Source organism: Geotrypetes seraphini, chromosome 7, assembly GCF_902459505.1.
Source record: "Geotrypetes seraphini chromosome 7, aGeoSer1.1, whole genome shotgun sequence".
In the NCBI taxonomy this organism is placed as follows: Eukaryota; Metazoa; Chordata; class Amphibia; order Gymnophiona; family Dermophiidae; genus Geotrypetes; species Geotrypetes seraphini.
The window spans coordinates 29,496,942-29,523,977 of NC_047090.1; the positions used below are offsets into that span (position 1 = coordinate 29,496,942).

The window sequence follows — 27,036 nt, forward strand, 5'->3', positions numbered from 1 at the left end:
AGACCTTCAAAATACTGAAAGGAATCGACAAAATAGAGCAGAGAAGATTATTTACATTGTCCAATTTGACACGGACTAGAGGACATGAAATGAAGCTAAGGGGGGACAGGTTCAGGACTAATGTCAGGAAGTTCTGCTTCACTCAGAGAGTGGTTGACACCTGGAATGCCCTCCCAGATGAGATTATTGCGGAATCGACCGTCCTAGGCTTCAAGAGCAAACTAGATGCATATCTCCTTAAGAGAGGCATATAAGGATATGGTGGACTATAAATTACGAAAGGTGTACACCTGGCAGGGCCTCCGCGTGTGCGGATCGCCGGACTTGATGGACCGAAGGTCTGATCCGGAGATGGCATTTCTTATGTTCTTATGTTCTTTCCAAAATGCGCCGTAAGACAGCCTGGCTCCACTACCTAACCAGGACTGCTGCTTACTTGCTTGAAAAGACCTGTACATACAACCAGTAATTTTTGGATAGGCAAATAAATTACAATTTCTGGTTATCCTCGTAGGGCTGTGTAGCACGAAATGAGACAAAAGATAGGTAGGGGCCAATCCCCAAATCAGCTTAAAGCATATACAAGAGAACTTAAATATTACTTGTGCCTCCACCGGCAACCAATGTAACAGTCTATAGTAGGGACTAACATGATCACTTTTCTTCAGGCCAAATATCAGACGGACAGCTGCGTTCTGTACTATTCTCAATTTTCTTAAAAAATTTTTAGGTGCACCCAAATAAACAATATTGCAGTAATCCAGCATAGACAGAACCAATGCCTGCACCAATAGTCTAAAAGACAGAGGATCAAAGTATTTTTTTGATGGTCTTCAGTTTCCATAGTGCAAAAAAAATCAGAAGCCTTTTACATATTGTGGTGGCTCAATGGGAAGATTTGCCTTCTCCTCCAGTGACATAACAAAATTAAAATAGATAACACGCTTATTCAGACAGTAGCAGTTTCTTACGAAAACACCCCCAGACACATGAAACAGCAGAAGTAGCATATGTGCTTTCCTGGCTGTTTTGATCCGTACAGCTGCCGGGAGGAGAACTCAAAATGCAGCACAAGCAGGAGCGCTCGCAAGCTTGATCCGGTGCCAGCGTCTCAAGAGCTGCCAGTATGATGGGAGGAGACTGCACGGCGCAGGTTGGTTAGAGGGAAGAACACAGTTAGATCCCGTGCTGTGATTGTGTGTGTGTGTGTGTGTGTAGATAGTAAAGAGTACTAGAGAAAAATTAGCATTTTTTAAAACTTTTGTTGAGGTTCGTTCTGTTTGGCGTACTGTTCTATTTTAGTGGGCGTCAAAATGAAATAGGAGAGGCTAATGCTATAATGTATAGCCTCCGCTGTGCACTGTCCAACATTTATCACCTTAAGATTTCGACAACTCTTTGGTAATTCTTATGTAACTCTTATGACATCTCTTATGCTATTCCTGTAAACTTTTATGTAATCTCTGAAAACTTTTATGTAATCCACCTTGGCGGAATAGAAATCACTAATGTAATGTAATCCCACTGTCCCACTGCCTTGCCTGTCCGGTGACTGGTGGTCTTCATTGGCATGGTTCCTGGTCCTCCTTTGGTGGCAGCCGGTGGACTTGGTTCTGCAGACTGAACTATCAAGCCGCCTCAGAGACTTTTCCGTCTCTTAAAGTTGTTTTATTTTATTTTTATCTTCTTTCATTATTTCTATTTTCTATTTCTTTGATTTTTGATTTTGGAAATATATTACATATTTTAATTTTAATCAGGTACTTTAGCCAGATTGTGAGCTTTTGGGACAGATAGGGTAGTTTTTCTCAAGTACCTAATTTCATTTTTGTTTTATACATTGTAAACCGCTTAGGTCAGTAAAATGCAGGAGCGGTAGATCAAATCTTAAACATACTATGGCCTAGATTCACTAAACATACCAGTCTGGATCATTATTGGGCGATTTCTTGGCCGAGTTTTGCCGAGCGACTGATTCACACTATAGATTCTACATGCAAATGATGTGATCGGACGCACGCCCTATAGCGATCGAAACGCATGCGCAGAGAATCCTTGTTTATTGATGCAAATTATGCACGCGCTAGCTCTTTGCCCTTACTATGTAGCTAGTGGGCGGGGTTTATTCCCGCACATCATTGGCGGCAAAGCAAAAGCGAGCTCAAAAGAAAGGGGGAGGGGTGGCTGAAGTTTTTACTTTTGAGAGTTGGACATTTTTAAAAAGGAATGATTTGTGTCCAATTCAGTGAATTATTTTATGTAGCCAGATTATTGGACAGATCACGTTGTAAACCCGTGGGTTAAAACCACAGGCTCACAATGCGCTTTTTACAGAATATTTTACAGTTTTTTATTTTTTATTTTGATGACCGCAGAGGATTTCTAATTGGAAAATAATGGGTATACATTGAAGGAACTAAGGCCAGTACAGGGCAGGCTTGTACGGCCTGTGTCTCGTATATGGACATTCATTTGAGGATGGGCTGGGGAGGGTTTCGATGGCTGGGATGGTTAAGATGGGCTGGAGAGAGCTTTGATGGAGACTCCAGTAGATGGAACCTAAGCACAGTACCGGGCAGGGCTCTGGGTTTCTGGCCTAAGAAAAAGGATCATTTATTTTAAACTAAATAATTAATTTATGGAGCATGTATGGTTGGGCAGACTGGATGGACCCACTTGGGTCTTTATCTGCCGTCATTTACTATGTATAACAAAATACCCTATCTTTCTAGAGAGCTCAAAAGTTTGCACCTGAGGCAGTGGAGGGTTAAATAGCTTGTTCAAGATGGGGGGGATCACCGCTAGGGGTGAGCAACCTTGAAAGAGACCTGGGAGTGATGGTGGACACAACATTGAAGGCGTCGGCGCAGTGCGCCACAGCCTCAAGGAAAGCGAACAAAATGTTGGGTATCATTAAGAAAGGTATCACGACCAGGACGAAGGAAGTCATCCTGCCACTGTATCGTGCAATGGTGCGCCCGCACCTGGAGTACTGTGTCCAGTACTGGTCGCCGTACCTCAAGAAAGACATGGCGGTACTTGAGAGAGTCCAGAGAAGAGCAACTAAGCTAATAAAAGGTATGGGGGACCTCTCATATACTGACAGACTGAAAAAGCTGGGGCTTTTCTCCCTGGAAAAGCGACGACTCAGGGGAGACATGATAGAAACCTTCAAGATCATGAAGGGCATAGAAAAAGTGGACAGGGACAGATTTTTCAAACTAAGGGGAACCACAAGTACAAGGGGGCACTCGGAGAAACTAAAAGGGGAAAGGTGTAGAACAAACGCCAGGAAGTTCTTTTTCACCCAGAGGGTGGTGGATACATGGAACGCGCTGCCGGAGGATGTGATAGGCAGAAGTACGCTACAGGGCTTCAAAGAAGGTCTGGACAGGTACCTAGAGGACAAAGGGATTGAGGGGTACAGATAGGAGTAGAGGTAAGGTTATAGGGACAGGATTAGAGGTAAATTATAAAATTAGGCAGAGACCACTGTTCAGGCAGTGGGCCTGATGGGCCGCCGCGGGAGCGGACCGCTGGGCAGGATGGACCTCTGGTCTGCCCCAGCGGAGGCAACTTCTTATGTTCTTTAGCAAAGACAAACAACAAAGGAAACAAAGCAAAAACATATTGGCATGAAATTTCATTAAACCATTCTGTTCACCTACCAACTCCCGATAGAAAAATCATGTGGTATCATTGATATTGCTTTTCTGGCATCCTAATTGGAATGGAAATATGTGATAAGGAAAAAGAAGAAGCCGTGTGTCTGATAAATATTATTTTATTGTATTGAACAAAATTTTAGGGCTCCTTTTATCAAGCCGCGCTAGCAGGGTTAACACGCATGACTTTTCATCATGCGTTAACACCCGCGCTGGCCTAAAAATGACTGCCTGCTCAAGGGAAGCGTTAGCGGCTAGCATGGCCGGTGGTTTAGCGCGTAATATTACGCACGTTCCGCTAACGCGGCTTGATAAAAGGAGCCCTTAATATTCCTCTACTTGAAGAGACAAAACTCATGGTGGATCATAATTCCCAAACCCTTGAAACTACAGTAATGTCAACAAATCATGGATCGTACATACCACAGCAAACTTAAAGAAAGGGAAGACTTGTTACAATGAAATAATCCAAGTGAAATGTTTGACAGCCACTATCCTGTATAATAAAACCCTAAGTGCACATGCACACTTAGGCCGTGATCCCTGCCACCGTGATGTGTGCTTCCGTGGCTGTATTCTATTTGGAAGCCAGCCTCAATAAAAAAAAGATAAACAATGTGGGTCTACATGAAAAAAACCCCAAACGTCCACGGAGTCAAACAGGAAGCTAAGGACTGGAAATCGAGGGAAATCGAGCACCCTGGAGCAGGAGACAGGGAGAGAGTGTGAGCGTTGGAGATAGCGCCACATAAGGCGCCGCTGCAGGCACCCCGGCAACGGGAAGAGGAGGAGAGGGCCTGATGATAGGGAGAGACCGCTGGAATTTGGAACAAATGGTGCTGCTGGACAGGGGGGAGGTAAAAGGAAGGGATAATGGCTACTGTTGGGACAGGGGGAGCAGGGAAGGGGTGCTGTTGAACAGGGGGGAGGTAAAAGTTAGGGAAAAGGCCTACTGCTAGACAGTGGGAACAGAGAGGGGGGGGTGTTGCTGGACAGGGGGGAGAAAAAAATAAGGAAGAAGGGCTGCTAGAACCCGTTAATGTAACGGGTGCTAAAAAAACTAGTTAGTCATAAGAACATAAGAATAGCCTTACTGGGTCAGACCAATGGCCCATGAAGCCCGTTCTCACAGTGGCCAATCCAGATCCCTAGTACCTGGCCAAAACCCAAGGAATAGCAACATTCCAGCATCTCAAAGAATAGCAAGATTCTGGAGCCCCAATGAGAACAACATTCCAGAGCTGAGATTGTGATATCATAATGCCTCATTCCACAGTGCCTCAGAGCCAACCTCATTAGTGATGTTACAATGGTTCGATTGTCCTATACTTGGCTCATGTAAGAACAGCCATACTGGGTCAGACCAATGGTCCATCAAGCCTAGTAGCCCGTTCTCACGGTGGCCAATCCAGGCCACTAGTCCAGGTCACTGGCCAAAACCCAAGCTGTAGCAATATTCCATGCTACCAATACAGGGCAAGTCATGTAAATGTCTTTCAGCTGGTAGAAACTTTTATATGGAGTCCATCTGCTCAACATCTAATTTTGTGTCTCAGGCTCAATACAATGCAACAGAATCCACCTGATCCCTTTCGGATGTACATTCTGATTTACTGCCAAAATGAACCTGCAGAAACTTGTCTCATGCACACAGTACACAATAAATCTCACTGCTCTTTGACATTTAAAAAAAGCCATCCATTGTCGCAACAACAATAGTTTCACTGATAGAACCACCTCTTAACTAATGAAGCAGTTGGTTTGAAAAGTCTTCATATGACGGAGTCTGCTTGCTCCTTAGTTATAATAAGAAGGATAGGGTTTCATATGACTCCAGAAAAAGGAGGATGGATTGAGACACCCGGGTTGCAATGGACGTAAGGAAGACAGATTGAGGGGTTCTACTCCATGTAGGGTTACCAGAAGTCCGGATTTCACCGGACATGTCTTCCTTTTGAGGACATGTCCTGGGGTTCCGGATGGCTTTTCGAAACCCAGCACTTTGTCCAGGTTTTGAAACACTTTCCTTCGTGCAGGAGGTCATCTGCACATGCGTGGATACAACGCCATGATGTTACATACACACGCGGATGTGCTGCCTAATGAGGACAGGCAGCGGGGGTGGGATTGGAGGCGGGGGAGGGGTGGGCTTGAGGGCGTGGCAGGGATGGGTGGGACTGGGCAGGCCTGGGGGGCGGGTCTAGGGGTCTGGATTTTCCAGACAGAAAATCTGGTAACCCTACTTCCATGGAAAGCAATGGGAATAAAACCCAGATGTCTCAATCCATCTCCTTTCTCTGGAGCCATGGTAATCCTAAGAAGGAAGGTCTTTGACTTGGCTAATGAACCATTGGTGCCCTTACCTACTAACCTACCAGAAAGGGGAGCGGGAGGTCTAGAGACAGGATGTGACACAGAAGGAAGCCAAGCCTTTCATTGTCATTGGGCATTTTGATTAAAGACAGCCCGACTAATATGCCTTTCAGTTTTGATGGAGGGGACCTATGCTAGCGTTGCCACTGTCCAAGTCTGATCTGGCTACACCAGTTCTAGTCGAACGACAGGTCAGAGAAATAGGACTTTACAAAATAGCAAATGTAAAATAAAAACGTGCCTTGTTCTGGCTAAAGAAGCATTCTCGGGGGACCTTGAAATGCTATTCTTGCGAGATCGTGATTGATGTATGTTGAACAATCCCAAGAATACAATTGCTGTACTCCAGCAAAATAATGAAAAGAGAGCCTTTGTTTCATTATCCAGTTCTTGTTATTCAGAGCTACACTGCACATACTGTATCGTGAGGAAATATAAGGCTTTGCCTTGGCTTGACATATTAAATTGCATTATATTATATTACATAGCAAGACATATAAGACCTTTGGACTCTACCTTAGGCGTGCCAACGGGAAGCAGAGAGAAAGATGCCAGATTAACTCTGACTCGACAAGGTGCGATGCATGCTTGCTACTTTTCAGTGAGCAAATAACTTGACAGAAGCATCATAATTCCATCTGAGAACCGGTCAGGAGGTAGGTTGTTGATCTCTCTGCCATATTGAGCCTATCTTTTGATAGATTTTTAATAAGATGGCTGTCAGCCCTTACATTATGGGGGGCGCGACCAACCTTACAATGGCGTTGATCGGCATTTGTGTGTGGATTCTTCTCGCTTTCTTCCACTTTGAAACCCGCCCCCTCCCCACCCCAGGTAACCGTTTGATAAATCCTAGGAAAACCAAGAATGGATGTTGTTGCATTGCGGCAAAGGGACCAAGAGCTCATAAAGGCATAGTCCAGACCTCCCTACCGAACTAAAGCAAGTTGGTCAAGAAAATCTCTTTTAGATTCTCTGCCCCTATAGCCTGTAATATTTGTGGGTGCCAGAAGGTATATGTTTAGAATGAATTTTTGCAGCGATCTCTTCCTATTTCTGCTGAATAATCATTTCTGGATATTACAATGACGTGGCCGCTGAAACGCCCACAGCTTTCACTGTGAATTAGGTCTGAAACTTATCAGTCAGCATTCTTTATTATTTGACCCTTGGAAAAGCAGACATTGAGAACAAGAAAATAAACTTGTGGTTTCCTGGTTGCGATTTATGACTCGTTGTACAAAGTGCAGTGGTGTGTGAGAGAAGTTGTTCCAGGGGACACGCAAAGCCCAAAAGGAAGAACAGATGTGCCCAGGTGTGGAAGATTGTTGCTTTTAAGAGACTTCACAGTTCTCTGCAGCCTCCCATCTCTTTCCTCCCTTCCATCCCCCTACCTTGCAGTTGCCTCTCGCCTCTTTCCTCTCTTATTGATCTCTGTCTGACATACGGTAAATACTGTGGAATAGCCCTCGGCAGAGATTGCACGTGTTTCATTTTAAGGAAACAAACACGCAAGGTGATGATTCTGTGGTTTGCAGATAAATCAGGTTACACCCAGGAGACCTCATTGGGAAAGATAAGCACCACTAAAATAGACTTTCGACTTGTAAATTTTAGCGCACAGCTTCAGGGTTAATTACTATAGCGGCCGGAAGCATATACTGAGGAATCCGAGGCATTCTCAGCTGTTCCAAAATCGCAGTGGGGTTTTGTCATTTTTAAAAAGTAATATAGGGCTAGATTCACTTACCTGACTCTCCGTGCCCGATCCATGCAGGCCCGACCAATTCCCAAAACAATAAAATTAAAGTGAGGGCGATCGGAGGAACGCGGATCACTAGTGTGCGATCCTGATGCATGTGCAGGCCATCTGCTTTCCCTGTAGATGATCTGCGCATGCGTTCAGTGTTTTTTGCTGTGGGGGTTGTTGTTTTTTTGGGGGGAGGGGCTCCGACTCTCCTGCTCTATCTCTTCAACTAACATTACCATCAGTTCTCTTTGAAGGGCGATCCCTGGCGGCAGCAGCCTCTTTAAAAGGCTAACTCACTGGCCCTGACTCTCCTGCTCTCTGCTGCCTTCCCTGCGGTGCGAGGCAGCAGGTTTAAAGCGGGACTGCATTGCGTAGTGCAGCCCCACTTTAAACCCGTGAGATCGCACTGCAGGGAAGACGGCAGAATGCAGGAGAGTCGGGGAAGTAGAGATCATTCTGGACGGCAGAGAGCAGGGGGAGTTTGGAGTCTGGGCAGAGAGCAGGGCGGCAAGAGGAAAGTTGGGGATGAAAGGCAGGAGAAGGACAGAGAGCAGGGTGGCGAGAGGCGCTAAACAATCCCTAAACTAAAAGCAATGCGACCAAAAGCCACTGCTCTCCCCCATAATACGGCCCCAGGGCTTCTGCAGCCCCTGAAACAGAGTAAAGGCAGCGAGATCGGGGCGGCAATGGAGCTGGAGAATGGGAAAGGATGTTTGCGACTGGTCCCCAGCAGTCGCTTCTTGTGTTGATTGGCCAGCCCAGTCGGTTTGCAAGATTTCTTTAGTGAATCGCATCCCTGCCTACTTTGTCTGCCGTTCCCCTCATTTGCATGCGTGGATCAGAATTGGATCAGCAGAGAGGTAAGTGAATCAGACCGGAGTAAAACCGGGTCGCAAAGGGGGTCGCAAACCGATTGGTACATGATCGGTTTGCTTAGTGAATCTAGCCCAAAATTTTCTCTTGTTACAGATCAGTCATTATGAATCGGAACACGGCTGAGGTGGTACAGGAGGAATTTTTGCAGAATCTTTTTTTTGTATGACTGATTATTCTGTAACGAAAAGATCTTTCCCCTGGTATTTGCCTCTCCTGAAAAGAGCTGAACGCCACATTTCATTATTATTATTATTTTTATTTTTTTGGGGGGGTGGCGGCGCACCCAGAGTTATTGAATATAACAAAATATAAACCAAAGATTGGCTTTGCAATCTTCAGAAGGGCACTCATGCCTGCACCTGGAAATCATTATGCTGCAAAGGGCAAACGGAATTTATGCGACTTATTTGCGATTTTGATGACCCGCTTGTGACGCTTGATGCCAGGCATCGCAGCACTGCCTCCGTCGTGTTGTAGATTTGCATTATAAAAAAAAAAAAATCCGCTCAGTGAACAAGCAGCTGTGTAACACATCCTGCTGGATGACTAACTGCAGGCTTCGCAGAGGCTGATATGTATCGGTGGGTGGTTTACCGGTACCAGTCATGTGATGTCAGTTTCAATGCATGTAAGAATCTTCCAGCTTAAGGTTTCGTTTTTGCCAAACCAGGGTCACAGAGTGTCATATTTACTCATAATAACGGTCGTCATTCCTTGATGCTAGAGGCAGAAAGGAAATGTCAACACGATGACTTTACTGCAGATTTGTGCTGTGGTAAGAACAAGCCCCAAACAGGAAAGTGATGAAAAAAGCATCATGCAGTTTGGTTCTTTGGCACAAGAGACTGTTATTTTTGACCACGATGGGTCCCAGACTCGTAAAAAAGCCAAAATAGCCATTTCTCAGATCAGTCTAGCGTTGTAAAAAAGGAATACCTATAGCTTTTGCTCAGGGGTATCAAAGTCCCTCCTCGAGGGCCGCAATCCAGTCGGGTTTTCAGGATTTCCCCAATGAATATGCATGAGATCTATTTGCATGCACTGCTTTCATTGTATGCTAATAGATCTCATGCACATTCATTAGGGGAAATCCTGAAAACCCGACTGGATTGCGGCCCTCAAGGAGGGACTTTGACACCCCTGCTCTAGTTCATGAAAGTCCATATTCAGATGCAAAATATGTGTCAACTGTTGGACACATCACTTATAGAAAGGCAGCTGAACAGTTAATGCAGAGAAAATGTTGCTACCAGGTGTTAACAACTCAGGCCTCATGCAGCAAAAAAAAAAGGACTGCCGAATGGTGGTATTTTTCACATTTGCTAGCTCTGTGTGTTAAATAACACAGGTCTGCAAAAAAAAATTTTTCAAGAGCTGTTTTGGTTATTCCACGTAATCTTTGTTTTTTGGTGCACTGAATCTGAAAATGATCTATTTTGTCATAGGACATCACGTTTCCTGACAATTTAGGTAACTATGTTAAATAAGGCAATACCTCAAAATAAATGGAAATAGACTTCTAAAATTAAAGTTTTATTACAATTTTTTTTCATGAATATCCTTTTTTGAACTGAAATGAGCTCACCTACACACACTCAACTCGATTCTTCTTCCCTGTGAGGCTCCTCTTAATGCATTTACGCTTGTGAGTAGCATCTGGAATGTCTCTCAGAAGCATCCAACACTAGTCTGCCATCATTGGAATGTCTCTCAGAAGCATCCAACACTAGTCTGCCATCATTGGAATGTCTCTCAGAAGCATCCAACACTAGTCTGCCATCATTGTAATGCTTCATTTTCCCTGGTATCTCCTTTCCATCTCTTTAATGTCTTGATGGAATCGTCACCTTGTTCCTCACTCACAACTCCCAAATTTTCAGGAAAGTAGTCAAGGTGGGACTGGAGGAAATGCACTTTCAAACTCATCAGGCACCTAAAGCTTGAAATGCTTTCAGCATTCGTCCGACCTTTTTGTAATGAGGATCTTTGTTATTGCCTAAAAATTTCTGTACAGCTTCTTTAAATGCAATCCACCCTTCATTTTGAGGATCCGTCATGGTATTGACAAACTCTTGATCAACTATAAGCCTTCTAATGTCTGGTCCGACGAACACACCTTCTTTCAATTTTGCCTCCGACAGGCCTGGAAACTTGGTGACCAAGTATTTGAAGCATTCTCCATCTCTTGGAAGTGATTTTACGAATTGCTTCATCAATCCCAATTTTATGTGGAGAGGTGGTAGAAGAACTTTATGGGAAGGCACCAAAGTTTCTCGGATGACATTTTTTTCACCGACTGTTAGCACCCTTGGCTGCCAACTCTTCTTGGTCCAGTGATTTTTGTCAGTCTCGACTGTCCCATAGACACAGAAAACAAACAAGGGTATTTGGTATACCCAGCTTGTTGCCCAAGCAGCATGCACAAGGCCTTCAAGTCCCCACACACTTGCCAACCATGGTCTTCATATTTAAGTTTACGAAGAACCAATTCCAAGTTCTTGTAGGTTTCCTTCAAGTGTACAGAATAACCTACAGGTATGGAAGTGTAAAAACCACCGTTGTGGAGTAGAACTGCTTTGAGACTTCTTTTTGAAGAATCTATAAAAAGATGCCATTGCTTTGAATCATATTGGATTTTAAACTGACCCATCAGACCTTCGACATCGATGCAATAAACCAACTTGTCTTCCTGGGCGAAGTAAGGAATGAACTCCATTTCATGATGTCTGAACCATGAAGATGATACTCTTGGCAACAATAAATTCCTGCTTTTCAGCCTTGATCTGAGTAATTCAGCGACATCTTTGGGAAGATTTAAGTCTCTTACCAAATCGTTAATCTCCTCCCGAGAAAACAATTTTGGTCTTGTATCATCTTCAAAGTAAGAACTTGATTCATCTGGTTCAGGTATGACTTCACCTTCATCGGAGCTAGGTATCTCTTCCAAGGTAGCAGGGGACTTGGGTACCGGTATATCTGTGCCATAGGGGATGGGACGAATTGCTGAGTGAAGATTGGTGTATGAAATGGAATGCTTCCATTTGGAATTAAACCCTTTCACATCGCATGAACAAAAGTAACAGTCGTCACTATGGCTCTTTTGCTCTCGCTATACCATAGGAGTCCCATAAATGAAAGATTTTTTTCTTACCCTTGAACCAGTTTCAGAGGTCCTCAATACACCGTTTGCACACTTTATGAGGTGCCCAAACTTTATCTTCAATTTGTAGTCCATAGTCTGTAATATTCTGCTATTGCTTCAACACTGTATATTCACTACAGATGAAACAGAAACTGTCTGGCGAATTAATACACTTTCGCGGAGTCATAACATAACGGATGAAGAATGACGAGCTAACACGAACTGCGATAAAGTGTGAACAGCCTAGAACCAAGAACCTGATGATGATTCATGCACAAGTGTGGACTGCAGGAGAGAGCAACTCTTTGCCTTTACACAAGTCGTCATGCCCCCCCTGCACTGACTGGAGCTGCTGCTCTCTGCCCTGAGTCTCCCTCCCACTGGATTCTTCTGGAAAGATTAACCCCTTCTACCATTAAAAGCACAGACTCAGAGCTGAGGCTGCTGAGTATCCCAGTAGTCAGACATGTCACTCAGAGCAGCACTTGTATTCACCCCCTTTGCAGGGGGGGGGGGGGAGGGGCAGAGATTGTTTACCTGCAAATAACAACAAAAGGCCAGAAGAGAACTAGGGAAATGAGGAAATAGAATTTTTTTCCTCCCTAAAACTTGCTTAACTTATGTATATATTGCTGACCATCAGATTTACAGTGCTATATTTTTTTTACCTAACTCGGACAACCCCTTTAAGGTTTTTTTGCCATTTTATATCTTAAATGCACTTATGTGAATTAGTTAATAGTAATTTGGACTTTAAATTTGGTTAAAACCCATAATATAAAAAAAATTGATAAATTTGAAGACAATTTTGCATTTTGTGGCAAATCATGATGTCTAGGAGTTTTTTTCCAATATTTTATTTGTTTTCAGCACACCAAAATACATAGAAATTAGATGAAAATAACCAAACAGCTTTTTAGTCGCAGACTTGTGTAATTTCTTGTATTTTTGAGAGCCTTAGGGCAGACAGTGGGACTTCCTTTGCTATCTACTGTACGTGACCACATGCTAACTGGTAAGCACACAGACGGTGGCATGGAGAGGAGGCACGGGGTGGACTGCCTTGGGGCTTTGGCACCTCTCTTCCTCTCTGCCCACCAAATCCTCACTGGCAGCTGGCACGGAGCACGCTGTATCTCTCCCTGCTCCCCATGCTGGCCCCGGCTTTCCATCCGACATCACTTTCTGATCGCGGAACCAAATAGTGATGTCGGAGGGAAAGCAGAGGCCAACGTGAACAGCAGGTTGGAGATGCGCGCTGCCAGCAAAGATTTGGAGAGGTACGCGGGCATGCAGTGGGAAGAGTGCAGGTGGTGCATGGTGCAGTGATGCCGGGCACCACTGCCCTCAGCACCTCCCCCCCCCCCCTGCTACGCTGCTGCAGAAAAATACAAAGAAGTTACGATGATGCCTTTTTATTTGCCTAATTTAATAACATTTTTTAACTAGCTTTCAAAGGCGATACCCTCTTCTTCAGGTCAGAAATGAGCAAAAGATGTCATATATATATGTAAGTGAAGTTTATCTCTCATCTGAAAGAAAGAAGGTTTTAATATCACAAAATCCTCTAAAGCAGTCAAGTCATAGAACCCCGTTTTTACGAATGCGTAGCGCCGGCAGCGGCGGTAACTGCTCTGACGCTTCTGGAATTCCTAGGAGCATCGGAACAGTTACCACCGCTGCTGGAGCTACAACCCGCGCTATGCGTTCGTAAAAGAGAGGGATAATTTTTTTTTTTTTTTAACCCAAACCTATGCTATTGCAAAGAACCTTTGTACTATCTTATTTAATTTCTGTCAATGACACAACACCCTTCCTTTGTGATACTAAAGGGAAGTAAACTCTTCCTATTAATTCTTCTTTACTGGGGAACGGTGACTTCAAGTCTTGGCAATCCAAACATTTCATGAGCTATCGCAGGTCTCCTATAACTCCCCCTATTCTCTCATCACTGTTAATTTAGTTAATTTATATAGATCATTTTTTAATAAAAAGTAACCCTACTAATTGGTTATTCTTTTTGATTAAATTCTTGGTATTGAAATTAATAGTAGTGAGTGTACTCGTTTCTCTCGCTGTGCTATCATTAATATACTTAGGGCTTCTTTTACTAAACTGCGTTAGGGCTTTAACGCGTGGAATAGCGTGTGCTAGACCTTAACGCCAGCATTGAGCTGACGTTGGTTCTAGCCGTGTAGCGCGGATTTAGCGCGCGATAAAATGCTGCGTGCGCTAAAAACGCTGACGCAGCTTAGTAAAAGGAGCCCTTAGCGTTCATCCATAGCGAGTTGCCGGTGTTGTTCCCGCTCAGCTGTTAGGAACGATAGCTCGAAATATGGCTGATGGGTAATATTGCAAAGAAACTCATAATAATAATGATTCTTACAAATGTTTTTACGTCTTTTTAAAATCTTTTTTTTCCACTGTGGAGGCCATCGTAAATGGCTGAGAGTCGTGCTTAATAAATGCAACAACTTCACTTAACCTGTAGTGCTGAGCACGGCACTTTTATTTACTACTTTAATCTGGTAATCGGAAGTCCCAATTTTTTTTTTTTTAATAAATCCATATTTAAAACAGTCTTTAGTCATTTAGGCTCAAAATGGGATTATGTCACCTTAAAGTGGTGAACGAATGCGCTGAGTTCAGCGCTAAGGGATCTTTGTAATAAGTTGTGATAAAAAGAAGCCTTACTGCACCCCTATGTGCGCTAGGCTATTTTGCCATCACGGTAAAATGGCTGTTAATATTTTTATTTATTTATTTTTTAACTTTTAACGGCCTGTAGTTCCCCGGGTCACCCCTTGATCCCTTTTTGAAGATAGGTGTGATGTTTGCAATTTTCCAGTCCTCCGGGATCTCCCCAGTTTTCAAGGATAGGTTACAAATTTGTCGGAGTGTTTCCGCTATCTCGTTTCTTAGTTCTTTTAGTACCCTTGGGTGGATTTCGTCCGGACCTGGTGATTTGTCGCTTTTCAATCTATCAATCTATCAATCAATCACAGGTCGTGTCGAGGTGGAAAACAACATATTCTTTCCTAAGGGACCTTCAGTCACAAGGGGGCACCCGCTCAAACTCAGAGGAGGGAAATTTGGTGGTGACACCAGGAAGTATTTCTTTACAGAAAGGGTGGTGGATCACTGGAACAAACTACCGGTGCAGGTGATCAAGGCCACTAGCGTGCTCGACTTTAAGAATAAATGGGACATCCACGTGGGATCTCTACGTGGGTCGAGCAGCACTCTGACTTAATGGGGTGGGACAGTAGAGTGGGCAGACTTGATGGGCTATAGCCCTTTTCTGCCGTCATCTTTCTATGTTTCTATGTTTCTAATCTGTTTGAGGACATCCTCATGGCTTACCTCTAATTTCGACAGTTTTTCTTCTTGATCTCCACTTATGATCTCTTCGGGTTCTGGTACATTGGATGTGTCCTCGCTCATGAAGACTGACGAGAAGAACTTGTTTAACCTGTCTGTTACCTCTTTTTCCTCATTTACCACTCCCTTTCTGTCTCCATCATCCAACGGTCCTACTTCCTCCCTCGCCGGTTGTTTTCCTTTAACGTATCTGAAGAACGTTTTGAAGTGTATTTATTTATTTTTTAACTTTTAACGGCCTTCTTTTGCTCATTTCTAACCAGAAGAAGAAGGTATGGCCTTTGAAAGCTAGTAAAACATGTATTGTTAGTCCAATAAAAAAGTATTATCTGCTTTATTATGTTTGATTTCTATTCATTATCTTGAAAAGTAGACTAATATGGCTAACACACTACTTTATCCTTGGGGAAATTCAGAAATATAGTTTTTGCTAAGACAACAAGAGACATAACAAAATTACCTTCTCTTGGAAGTGCATTACATTTCGATTTCCTCTGTGATGAGCTGCTTAGACTGGTGAACCCATTTATCCTCCCAGGCTATCCAGGGTCAAAGAGAAATAGAAATATGTGGATTTAAGGCTATGGCTGTGCTCCATTTCGAAAGAGGTAATTCTTAGAAGCGTGTTCTGGGAAGATTAAAGAGTCGATTTGTATTTCCTACACATCAAGGACAGGGCACAAAAAGCGACGAGTCTTTTCTGCTGCATGAGTGGTCGGGAATGCACGCTCTACTTCTCAGGTACATAGATCAGAGAAGACAAAGTAGATGGGAGATTACGTAAACTCTGCCCAGGCGTTTGCAAAGAAATGGTCTTCAGAAGCAGGAGCGTTCAGTTGGAAAGTTCTCTCATGGGGATTTTTCACAGGTGACTTACAACATCGGCGAGTGCGCATAGAGAAGATCACTCAACTCATTTAGAGGGTATTTCCATAAAGTGGTCACTAACATTAACCTTTGCCCCTGGATTGGCCCAATAGGGTAGATGCCCCTCCCCCCACTCCCCCTCCCTCTTCCCTTAACCCATGCTTGGCTATTATTTAAAGATTCTCATCTGGTCTGCAAATCAAATTCTTCTCGGCTAGTCTGGAGCTTCATCCTTCTTACGGTCCAGAATAAAAGTGAAATCAGAAGGAAGTTTAAGCCCAGAGGGAGATCCCTTGCCGCGATAAGCTCAGCGGCAACCCAATTCTCTAACCGGCGCCTGTGACATGGATGCCGGTTAGAGAATTGGGTTATTAGGCGGGCAATTAGAACCTTTCAGTGTGACAAATTGATTGTATGCATGTTGATTTTATAGGTTAAAACATCTTCAATATAAGATTTGCCATACTGGGTCAGACCAAAGGTCCATCAAACCTAGTATGCTGTTTCCAGCAGTGAGCAATCCAGGTCACAAGTACCTAGCAAGATCCCAAAGCATAAAACAGATTTTATGTTGCTTATCCTAGGAATAAGTAGTGGAATTTCCCAAGTCCATCTTATTGGCTTAAGAAAATTTCCATACTTTTTTAAAACCCTGCTAAGCTTGTACCACAATTGCTGGCAACAAATTTCAGAATTCCCTTTTAAGGTAGCTATTCTGGATTTCTATCCAGTCACGAAATGCCTTATTTGTATGACCATTTTGACAACCTCCTGGCCAGAGGCTGCGACTTCTGCCCTCACAACATGCCTTCTCAACATGCAGATGACCAGATTAGAGAGTTGCGCGGGGACAGAAATCCCACCCATCCCCGCCAGGATCCTCTCCGTTCCCACCCATCCCCGCCAGGATCCTCTCCGTTCCCACCCGTCCCCGCCAGGATCCTCTCCGTCCCCACCCGTCGCCGCCAGGATCCTCTCCGTCCCCGCCAGGATCCTCTCCGTCCCCACCCGTCCCCGCCAGGATCCTCTCCGTCCCCACCCGTCCCCGCCAGGATCCTCTCCGTTCCCATCCATCCCCGCCAGGATCCTCTCCGTTCCCACCCGTCCCCGCCCGGATCCTCTCCGTTCCCACCCTTCCCCGCCCGGATCCTCTCCGTTCCCACCCTTCCCCGCCCGGATCCTCTCCGTTCCCACCCATCCCCGCCAAGATCCTCTCCGTTCCCACCCGTCCCCGCCAGGATCCTCTCCATCCCCACCCGTCCCCGCAAGGAATTACCTCCATCCCCGCCCGTCCCCATAAAAAGCAGCAATTACTTCTGACAGGATCATCAATTCCACAGTTTCTTTTGTGTTTCCGCTGCTGTTTTCCTTGTGGAATCTCTTTGGTGGAACCCTTTTTTTGTTTTCTGTTCAGGTAATTAACTTATAAACCCCCTCTTTTACTAAGGCTGACGTGTCCATTATATTATATGGATGAACCCTGCTTCCAAAGCCTTCCATCCCCGTGGGAGTCCCGTTGGCTAGAAGGGGGTCCCCGTAGGAGTCTCATGGGCCAGAGGGGGGTCCCCACGGGAGTCTCGTGGGCCAGAGGGGGGTCCCCGTGGGAGTCTCGTGGGCCAGAGGGGGGGTCCCTGTGGGAGTCCCTTGGATTAGGGGGGATTCTCGCGGGACCCCTGGGATTCCCGCAATCCCCGTTCCTGTGCAGACCTCTAGAGCAGATTTCAGGATTCAAAGCAGGGACCTTTTGTGTGGCAGCATGCTACACTCCCACTGAGCCAGCGGGCTGATAAATGTGCTTTGATTTATTGTACAGGAAAGTTTATTTTGCATAATTATACACTTGTAATTTATGTTTAAATGTGCTTTACTCTTGGGCATAGTAAAGCTTTAATTGCTTGCTTATATCAAATTCAATCCTTTTACAGTCTGCCACCTTTCCTGATGTTTTCAAGATCAAGTACCGGGGCTATGATTATGTTCCACTTTATGGTAATTGCCATGCATCAAAATATTAAATTAAGTCTTCACAGATTTACAAAGTTTGTTTGTTTTCTTTTGCCTAGCGCTGATCTATTAACTTGTTATCTCACTTGAAAAAGGGAAAGCTGAAACCACTTTTATTCTACAGATGGATCAGGTCAGATTTTGCATTACTTTTCACCATCGGCACCAATTATCTGAGTAAAATGTACTTTCACTATTTATTTTATTATTCTGTTATATTTTTAATAACTTTCCCTCCCCTCTCCTTTTTACAAAACGGTAAAATGTTTTTTTTAGTTCTGGCCATGGCGATAACAGCTCCGACACTCATAGAATCCCTATGAAGTTGAGGATGATGCTGAGGAATGAGTTCATATTCAATAAGTTATAATGACTAGAAAAATCAATGATAAACTCTCATAAAAAGATTATTTGGCCATCCTTATAACCCACTTTTTCTATAAAAGGTAACTGTTACTGACAGGTCTGCCTGGGGTTTTTCTTTATTTTCAATGGCACAGATATTTTGCATGTATTATACATGCAAAATATCTGTCCCATAAAAAAAAAAAGAAGAAAAATCTCCCACTGCCGCCACAGGCCCTCTCCTAATGACACCGCCTGAAACTTGAAACTTGAAACCTCTGACAAACGCGGCAACCCAAACCTAAAACAAATGACAGGAGGGATGCCCACTCCCTCCTGCCACGAAGGACCTCCCCCTACCTTCCCTCCCCCCCAAAAAAAGGCAGGAGGAATGCCTACTCTGTCCTGACACCGGAGGCCCCCTTCCCCCTCCAGGCCCACATGCCCCGTACCTTAAAAGTTGGGAGCAGGAGGTACTGAAAACACCTCCTGCTCCTCCTCTCTCGCTGACGACCCTCCCCGGTGCATCATGTATTGCAAGGGGAGGGGCCTAAGGTCCTGATTGGCTCAGATGCCTCGGGCTCCTCCCTTGGGAGAGGCCTGAGGTGTCTGAGCCAATCAGGGACTTCCTTAGGAAGACAAAAATCATGGACAAGGAAAATGATGGAACATTTTGAGCTTGAAGGCGATACAATAGAAGTTGTAAAGGATTTTAATCTCCTGGGCTCTTTTATAAACAAAGAAGCAAGTAGCAGGGAAGAAATACTCCACCAAATAGCACTGGGTTGCTCTTTAATGAAGGCTCTTGACAAAGTATTCAAAGGCAAGGAAATAACACTCCAATTGAAGATCAGACTTGTCCACACACTCATTTTCTCAGTGGTCAATTATAGATACAAAAGCTGGGCAATACAGAAACAAGAAAGAAAGAAGATTGACTCATTTGAGCTCTAGTGCAGGAGAAGGATTTTATGAGTGCTGTGGACTGCAAATCGATTCTGGAAGAGATCCAACTGGCCATGTCACTCGAAGCCCAAATGATGAAGATATGACTGTCTGAATTTGGTCACACTGTCGGAAGAGAAAGATCATTGGAGAAGGACATTGGTGTTTGGGAAGATCAAAGAAACCAGGCAAATAGGGCGACCTGCAATCAGATGGCTTAACACGTTGAAAACATCCATGGAGATGACACTGGAGGACCTTACTGGACAAACGTAAAACCAATCTCTTTTTAGATCTGTAATTCATCAAGTCACTAGGAGGTGCTAACTCAGGCCAGTCCAGTGCTTTGTGAAGAAATCCATGATATTGCAGGAAAGAAAAAGGACATAGAATTGCTTCCAGATTTAGACTTGGATTCTGGCTCCGATGGATGCACTTTTGCCAAGGAGTTACCACAAAACTCACCCTGTCTGATGTGAAATATGTTCTTTTAAGTTATGTGTGTTAGAATTCTTGAATTGCCCCACTGGGGAATGTAAGGTAGGATGTAACCGATGACATCTCATTAGTCCAAGCACTTTCCATGATGATCCTTTTTTTGTATTCTTTAGTTGATATAAAACCACCTTCTTCCTTGGGTATCAAAGCAGGTACTCTAAGTATTTTTTCTTTCTCTCCTGGTGGACTCACAATGTAACTGTTGTACCTGGGGAAACGGAGGGTCAAAAGAAATGGCAATGGAATCAAGCCAGCAAGCTCAGGGTGCTGAGGCAGCAACTGTAACCACTAGGCCACTCCGTGCCACTCTTTAGACTGTCTGGTCAATTTGTGATTGTTCAGTAACTTTTCAAAGACATGAGAACATAAGAATTGCCACTGCTGGGTCAGACCAGTGGTTCATCGTGCCCAGCAGTCCGCTCCCACGGAAGCCCTTAAGTCAAAGACCAGTGCCCTAACTGAGACCAGCCCTACCTGTGTATGTTCCGGATCAGCAGGAACTTGTCTAACTTTGTCTTGAATCCCTGGAGAGTGGGGGGTTTAACAGAGTGTGGCACGGTGGTTAGAGCTACAGCCTCAGCACCTTGACGCTGTGGGCTCAAACCCCGTGCTGCTTCCTGTGACCCTGGGCAAGTCACATAATACTCCCATTGATGGTATACAAGTCCCAATCTCTTTCCCTGATGTCATAATGCCTCATTTCACCAATAAAAGCCAACCCCATCAGTGATGTCACAATGGCTTCATTGTTCTACACTTGACTCACTTCTGATATTACATTGGAGGAGAGTGTGGCGCTGTGGTTAGAGCTACAGCCCCCCCGTGCTGCTCCCTGTGACCCTGGGCAAGTCACTTAATCCTCCACTGCCCCAGGGACAGACTTGAGGTACCTGTATGTAAACCGCTTTGAGTGGCAGTATACAAGTCCCTATCCTTTTTCCTGCCTACTGCAAGCTAACTGGCTAATGCGCTGTTAATGTGATGGCACTTACGCTAAATTCTATAAAGTGCACCTAAAGTTAGACACCAATATCTGTGTGCCTAGCCTATGTAGGCACCTATCTTAGTTGAATAATAGGCCAAATCGGTGCCAAAAATTGGCACTCAGCATCTCTTAATTGGCACTCGGATTTGGTCGAAAGTTAGCCAGACCTGCTCTTTTGGGTGGGCCCAGAGTTAACTTGAGTGGGCCTCCGCTGTGAGGGTTTTCTTTTACCGTGCTTCTGTCCCCGCATATAACATCTCTCCCTCTCTCTTTCCACCCATTTTGCCCCTGGTCCTATCCTGTCTGCAGCTTTCTTTCCTTCTCTTGCCCACAGACCAGCAACTCCCCCCCCCTCTCTCTTACCCCCTCCATCCCTCCCAGTGTGTACCTCTGAGACATCTCTGGTGGCGGCAGCAATTCATATTCGCTACCTGTGCTAGCCCCGCAGGCTTCCCTTTCCCACATCCCACCGGTGAAGAAACGGGCTGCGATGGCAGTGAGGGTGGGAATAGTGTGTGGTATAGATGGGCTGAGGGAAAAGAGGGACTGGTTGAAGAAAAGTGCTATAAATGGCTTGGAGGGAGGGAGGGAGAGAGAGAGAGTATGGTGCCGACTCTCTGGGAGGGGAAGGAGAGAGTGTCTGGACCCTAGCTTTTGATTTGTCCACATTCCCTGCCCCTGGTCTTGACATTTAGATACAGGCTGGTCATCACTACCATTCGCTACCTGTGTAGGGGTACCAGATGTCCGGATTTTCCCGGACATGTCCTCCTTTTGAAGATATGTCCAGAGGGTCCGGACGGCTTTTCCAAAACCCGCCCCTTTGTCCGTTTTTTTGAAAAAGCCTCCTCAAATTGCGTCGGGCAGAGAGGAAGTCCGCGCGTGCTCGGCTGCCCCACGCGATGATGTCACACGGCATCCGCGCATGCGCAGACCTCCTCCCTGCCTGACAAAAGCAGGCAGCAGGGGGGGGGGGGGGGGGCGAGGCTAGGGTGAGACTGGGGGCGGGATTAGGGCATTACAGGGTGGAACTCGGCCAGCCTGGGGGGCGGGTCTAGAGGTCCAGATTTTCCGATTGGAAAATCCTGCAACCCTAACCAGATGTAGTTTGTTTTTCTTTTTCTTTGCTGGGCGAGGGGCATTTGTTGTAAGTTATGAGCTGAGCATTCCCAATCATTTTCCAAAAGCTGGGCTTCTATGGCCTAGAGTAGGATTCCTTCATGGCTCCAGGAAAAGGAGGATGAATTGAGGCATCTGGGTTTTACTTCCACTGAAAGCAATGGAAGTAAAACCTGGATGTCTCAATCCATCCTCCTCTTTCTGGAGCCATGTAGTAACCCTTAGCGTCCCTAACATGCTTTACACTAGTAATGCAAGTTAGGCTGGTCCCATTTTCCGCAGTGAGGCGTCGTTACCAATAATATATGCTAAAGCAGCAGCGCATTTTAGTAAACCTATTTCTCAAAGCTCGCTGCCAGGCAACCGGATACAACAGATGTTCAGCATTTCATAGGGTTCATTGTTGGTAACAGACAATAATTTCCTGGAGCCAAAGACAGGCCTTTGTTACAGTCTGACTCCTTAAATGTACTATCGATTACATCATGGGCTCTTGGCCGCACGGATTGCAGTAATAAATATTGTGAAGACTTTGCTTTCTCGGCACTGCATTTCTTCCCTCATGATCGCCGTTTGGTTTTCCCTAGATAGTTTCTTGAAAGAATCACGTTGGTTTTGTCCGCATTTAGGTTAAGCTTCCACAATAAAATGTTAGGTGCTGCAGCGATTTCATTTTGCTTTTATCGTGGCACGAATGAGATAGAGAAAGTTAACCAGATGTAACTTTTTAAGCATGCTTGATCACATTAAGCTGGCAATGTGCTTCAAGGCCTTTGCAATCCCCCCTAAGTTGTTCAACAACTTCATTGATTGATAGGAGTTATATCTTTATTTATATACCACTTATAGCCTAAGTAGTTTAAGTGACTTGCCCAGGGTCACAAGGAGCAGTGTGGGATTTGAACCCAGACCCTCGTGGCACTGAGGCTATAGCTCTAACCACTGTGCCACACTCTCCTCCAATACAATATCAGAAGTGAGCCAAATATAGAACAATGAAGCCATTGTGACATCACGGATGAGGTTGGCTCTTATTGGTGGAATGAGGTATTATGACATCAGGGAAAGGGATTGGGACTTGTATACCACCTTGTTGTAGTTTTACAATCACACTCAAAGTGGTTTCCATAGAGGTACTCGAGCATCTTTCTCTATCTGTCCCAGTGGGCTCACAATCTACCTGGGGCAATGGGGGATTAAGTGACTTGCCCAGGGTCACAAGGAGCAGTGTGGGATTTGAACCCATAACCTCAGGGTGCTGAGGCTGTAGCTCTAACCACTGCGCCACACACTCTTTGATATTGACCACAGGTTTCCATATGTATATCTCCAATGTGCAGATTTTCAAAATGTATGTTGACATCATGAGGCTGAATATATGACCGACTGACCCTATAGTATCGGTATAAAATGGGATCGGGTCCTGGAATGGACCTGCTGTAACTACATTTTACCTGAATGCATCAGCTGAGTATTGGCCCCTAAATCAGGGGCTTTGAAAATTCCACAATACTTGCATGTCGGGCTGTTCCAGAAGCTCAAATAGTGCAAAGCTTGAGGGTCAGTGGTTGTGGCCCATTCATACTCTGATTCTTATGTGAGCCAAGGATAATGAAGCCATTGTGACATCACTGATGTGATTGGCTCTTAGGCACTGGTGGAATGAGGCATTATGACATCACAATATCTGCTCTGGATACCAGAGACTGTCATTCCGTAGTGTCTGTTTCAACCTCAGTCCTTCTACACCAGCGTTCTTCAAAGCAAAGCTTGCGGGTCAGTGGTTGTGGCCATTCATACTCTGATTCTTCCCTCTCTCCTTAAAGAATGACATGAAGATTGTTTACCGCGGTTATCCGCGGGGACGGGAACGGTGATGAATTTTGTCACCGTGTCATTCTCTACATCACATAAAGGGTGCCAGGTACATATTTCACCAGAACCCCCTTTTAGTGTATGGTGAACCCTCCAAAAGTCCCCCCAAATAGACAGTATCCAGCTGTCTACCACCCCAATAGCCTGTATGGCTGCAGGAGTCACCTATGTGGCAGTACAGTAGGTTTTGGTGGGCTGACACGTTCCACCCTAAATGTAGTGGGTAGAGTGGCTTATGGGACTTGCTACTCCTCTCTATGGTTCACCAACCCACTCTACTAGGCTTTCCTATACCAGGTGCTGCTGTTCTGGAGGCAGGTATGTACTTTTGTATTCTGATCTTTGTGGGATGCGAGAGGGTCCATGAGCTCTGGGGAACTGTGTGTGGATCTTTACTTTATCTCTGCGGAGGTTATATGGTCACTTTGGGGTCCTTTTTAATACTTATACGTTTTGAGTTAGGCCTGGTTTAAAAGGGTATAAGTTCTATCCAGGTTGTCTGCCAAAACATTTGATTAAGCCTGGTCAGAGCCTGCCCAAACGCCGCTCATAACACTCCTCCCAACACGCTCCTTTCAGCTCTGGACGCACAGCGGCTTAGAAGTCCTACTCGACGTCCAGAATGTTGGTTTTGGTTTTGGAAATTGGCACTTGTGCGTTCTGTCGATTTAGGACGTCCAAGTGTCGACTTAGGCGGGTTTTTGGACGTCTGGATGTTTTAATTATGAGCCCCGTTGTGTGTTTAAGAATTTTCCCCCTCTTTTACTAAGGCATGCTAGCCGATTTAACGCTAACGCGTTCATAGAATATAATGGACGCGTTAATGTTTAGCACGTGCGCTAAATCGGCTAATAAAATGACCCCTTTGTGATGTTTTATTGTAACAGTGGATTGTGCTGGAAAAATAAATATATTTTAAAAAAATAAATATTATGCCTGTCGACAGATCCAGATATTTTGTCAATAAAGAGGTCCCAGCAGTAGAGAACATAGAAGATTTCTGCACAATAAGTGCCACTTATGGCATTATTGTGGAAAACCCAATCAACAGCATAAATAATGAACCATATTCACGCGAGAATTTTGCATATAGTTACAGATTAGGGAAAGCCCTTTTTCAATAAGAGCGTCCCCGTTTGCACTCACCCATGAAACACCTGCAGAAAAACTTGCCTTAGCTAAGTGAGATTTGGAGTTTCAGAACCAAAATAAGTGCGGTGGTTAAAATGTGAAAAAATGCTTCTATTACGTCACATGCAAAGCAGAGCTAAAACAAGCGCCTGCGGGGTTAACACCTACAACCTTTCCAGCTAGTCTCAAGCAGGGCTTTACAGAGAATCACAGAGGCCAAGGCCGTTGCAAATTAGGAGGCTCTAGAATCCTGGAATTTAGAATTAAAATACACTTCTTCCTACATATTCACGGTTTCAGCATTCGCGGTTTCGATTATTCACGGTTTTTAGCTTGCTGGCTTCAGTTTATTTTTTCGGTAACTGCTCCTCAAACTTGGAACGCTCTCCCAATTTATTTACAGAATGAGCAGGACCTGGGAAAATTTAAAAGTAATCTAAAAACCATTTCTTTTTAAAGATGCTTTTAATATTTAATTAACAGTTCTTAAACCAGCGATTTTATTTTATTGTATTATGCTTTGTGGTTATTTATTTCCCTATTGTAGTTTTCCTTTGTTTTGCTTTTCTTTATTAATTGTATTTCAAACCCCCATCTTACCTTATGTAATGAGTATAATGTATTAGTTATCTACCCAATGTTATTATTTAAAGTTTGTAATGTTTTGTCTCTATTTGACTATATTTTAATATGTTCATCGCTTAGAATTTGATTAAGCGATCAATCAAGAAAAATATTAAACTTGAAACTTCTCCCCCCCTCCAAATTACATCAGCTTGTATAGAGAAATTGCCGATTCCAAGCGTTTACAGAGAAAATCGCTGATTCCCAGCACTTTCTTCACCGTGTTTTGCCTCTCCTTCAGGAACAGGCCAGGTCTCCCACCATATTATTCGCGGTTTCACCATATTCACGATGGTTTTCAATAGAAAACAGTGAATAACATATGAAAAAGTTATTCACGGTTTTTCTGTATTTGCGGTTCTGTTAATCCCCTATCACAGCGAATGCGGAGGGAGAAGTGTAAACCAAATACATAAAAAAAAAGAAAACCCAAATATGAGAGTAGTGATGGCAGCTGCAAAACTGTGCAAGCTTGTTTGTAAGGGCATAATTATCAATGTGGGCTAAGGTTACCAGATTGTCCCGAAGGAAAATCCGGACTCATGGCCACGCCCCCCCCCCCCGGCCCACCCAGTTCCGCTGGTGTCGCGCCCTGTTCTGCCCCAAGCCCCGTCCTCAGATGGCATTCACGCATGCGCGGACGTGATGCAATAATGCCATGCGCACGTGCACATGTCACTGTTGCGTCCGCACATGCCGTGGAAATCTGGAACGTCTTTTAACTCTAATGTGGACTATCTTTAAGACTAGGGTTACCATATGGCTCCGGAAAAAAGGGAAGACAGATTGAAACTAGAGAGTTGCGCAGGGACAGAAATCCCACCTATCCCTGCCCGTCCCCGCCAGGATCCTCTCCGTCCCCACCCGTCCCTGCCAGGATCCACTCCGTCCCCGCCAGGATCCTCTCCGTCCCCACCCGTCCCCGCCAGGATCCACTCCGTCCCCACCAGGATCCACTCCGTCCCCACCAGGATCCACTCCGTCCCCGCCAGGATCCTCTCCGTCCCCACCCTTCCCCATCAGGATCCTCTCCATCCCCACCCGTCCCTGTCGGGATCCTCTCCGTCCCCACCCATCCCCGCAAGGAATTACCTCCATCCCCGCCCGTCCCCATAAAAAGCAGCAATTACTTCTGACAGGATCATCAATTCCACAGTTTCTTTTGTGTTTGCGCTGCTGTTTTCCTTGCGGAATCTCTTTGCTGGAACCCTTTTTTTGTTTTCTGTTCAGATAATTAACTTATAACCCCCCTCTTTTACTAAGGCTTGACGTGTCCATTATATTATATGGACGAACCCTGCTTCCAAAGCCTTCCATCCCCGCTGGAGTCCCGTTGGCTAGAGGGGGGTCCCCGTGGGAGTTCCGTGGGCCGGAGGGTTGTCCCCGTGGGAGTCCCGTGGGTTAGGGCGGGATTCCCGCAATCCCCGTTCCCGTGCAGACCTCTAATTGAAACATC

At 44.9% G+C, this 27,036-nt stretch overlaps 1 protein-coding gene across 1 annotated transcript in view; it reads left to right on the forward strand.

Moving 5' to 3' along the window:
* Positions 1-27,036, forward strand: part of TMCC3 (transmembrane and coiled-coil domain family 3) — a 283,494-nt gene that overhangs the window by 64,974 nt on the left and 191,484 nt on the right. The window lies entirely within an intron of this gene.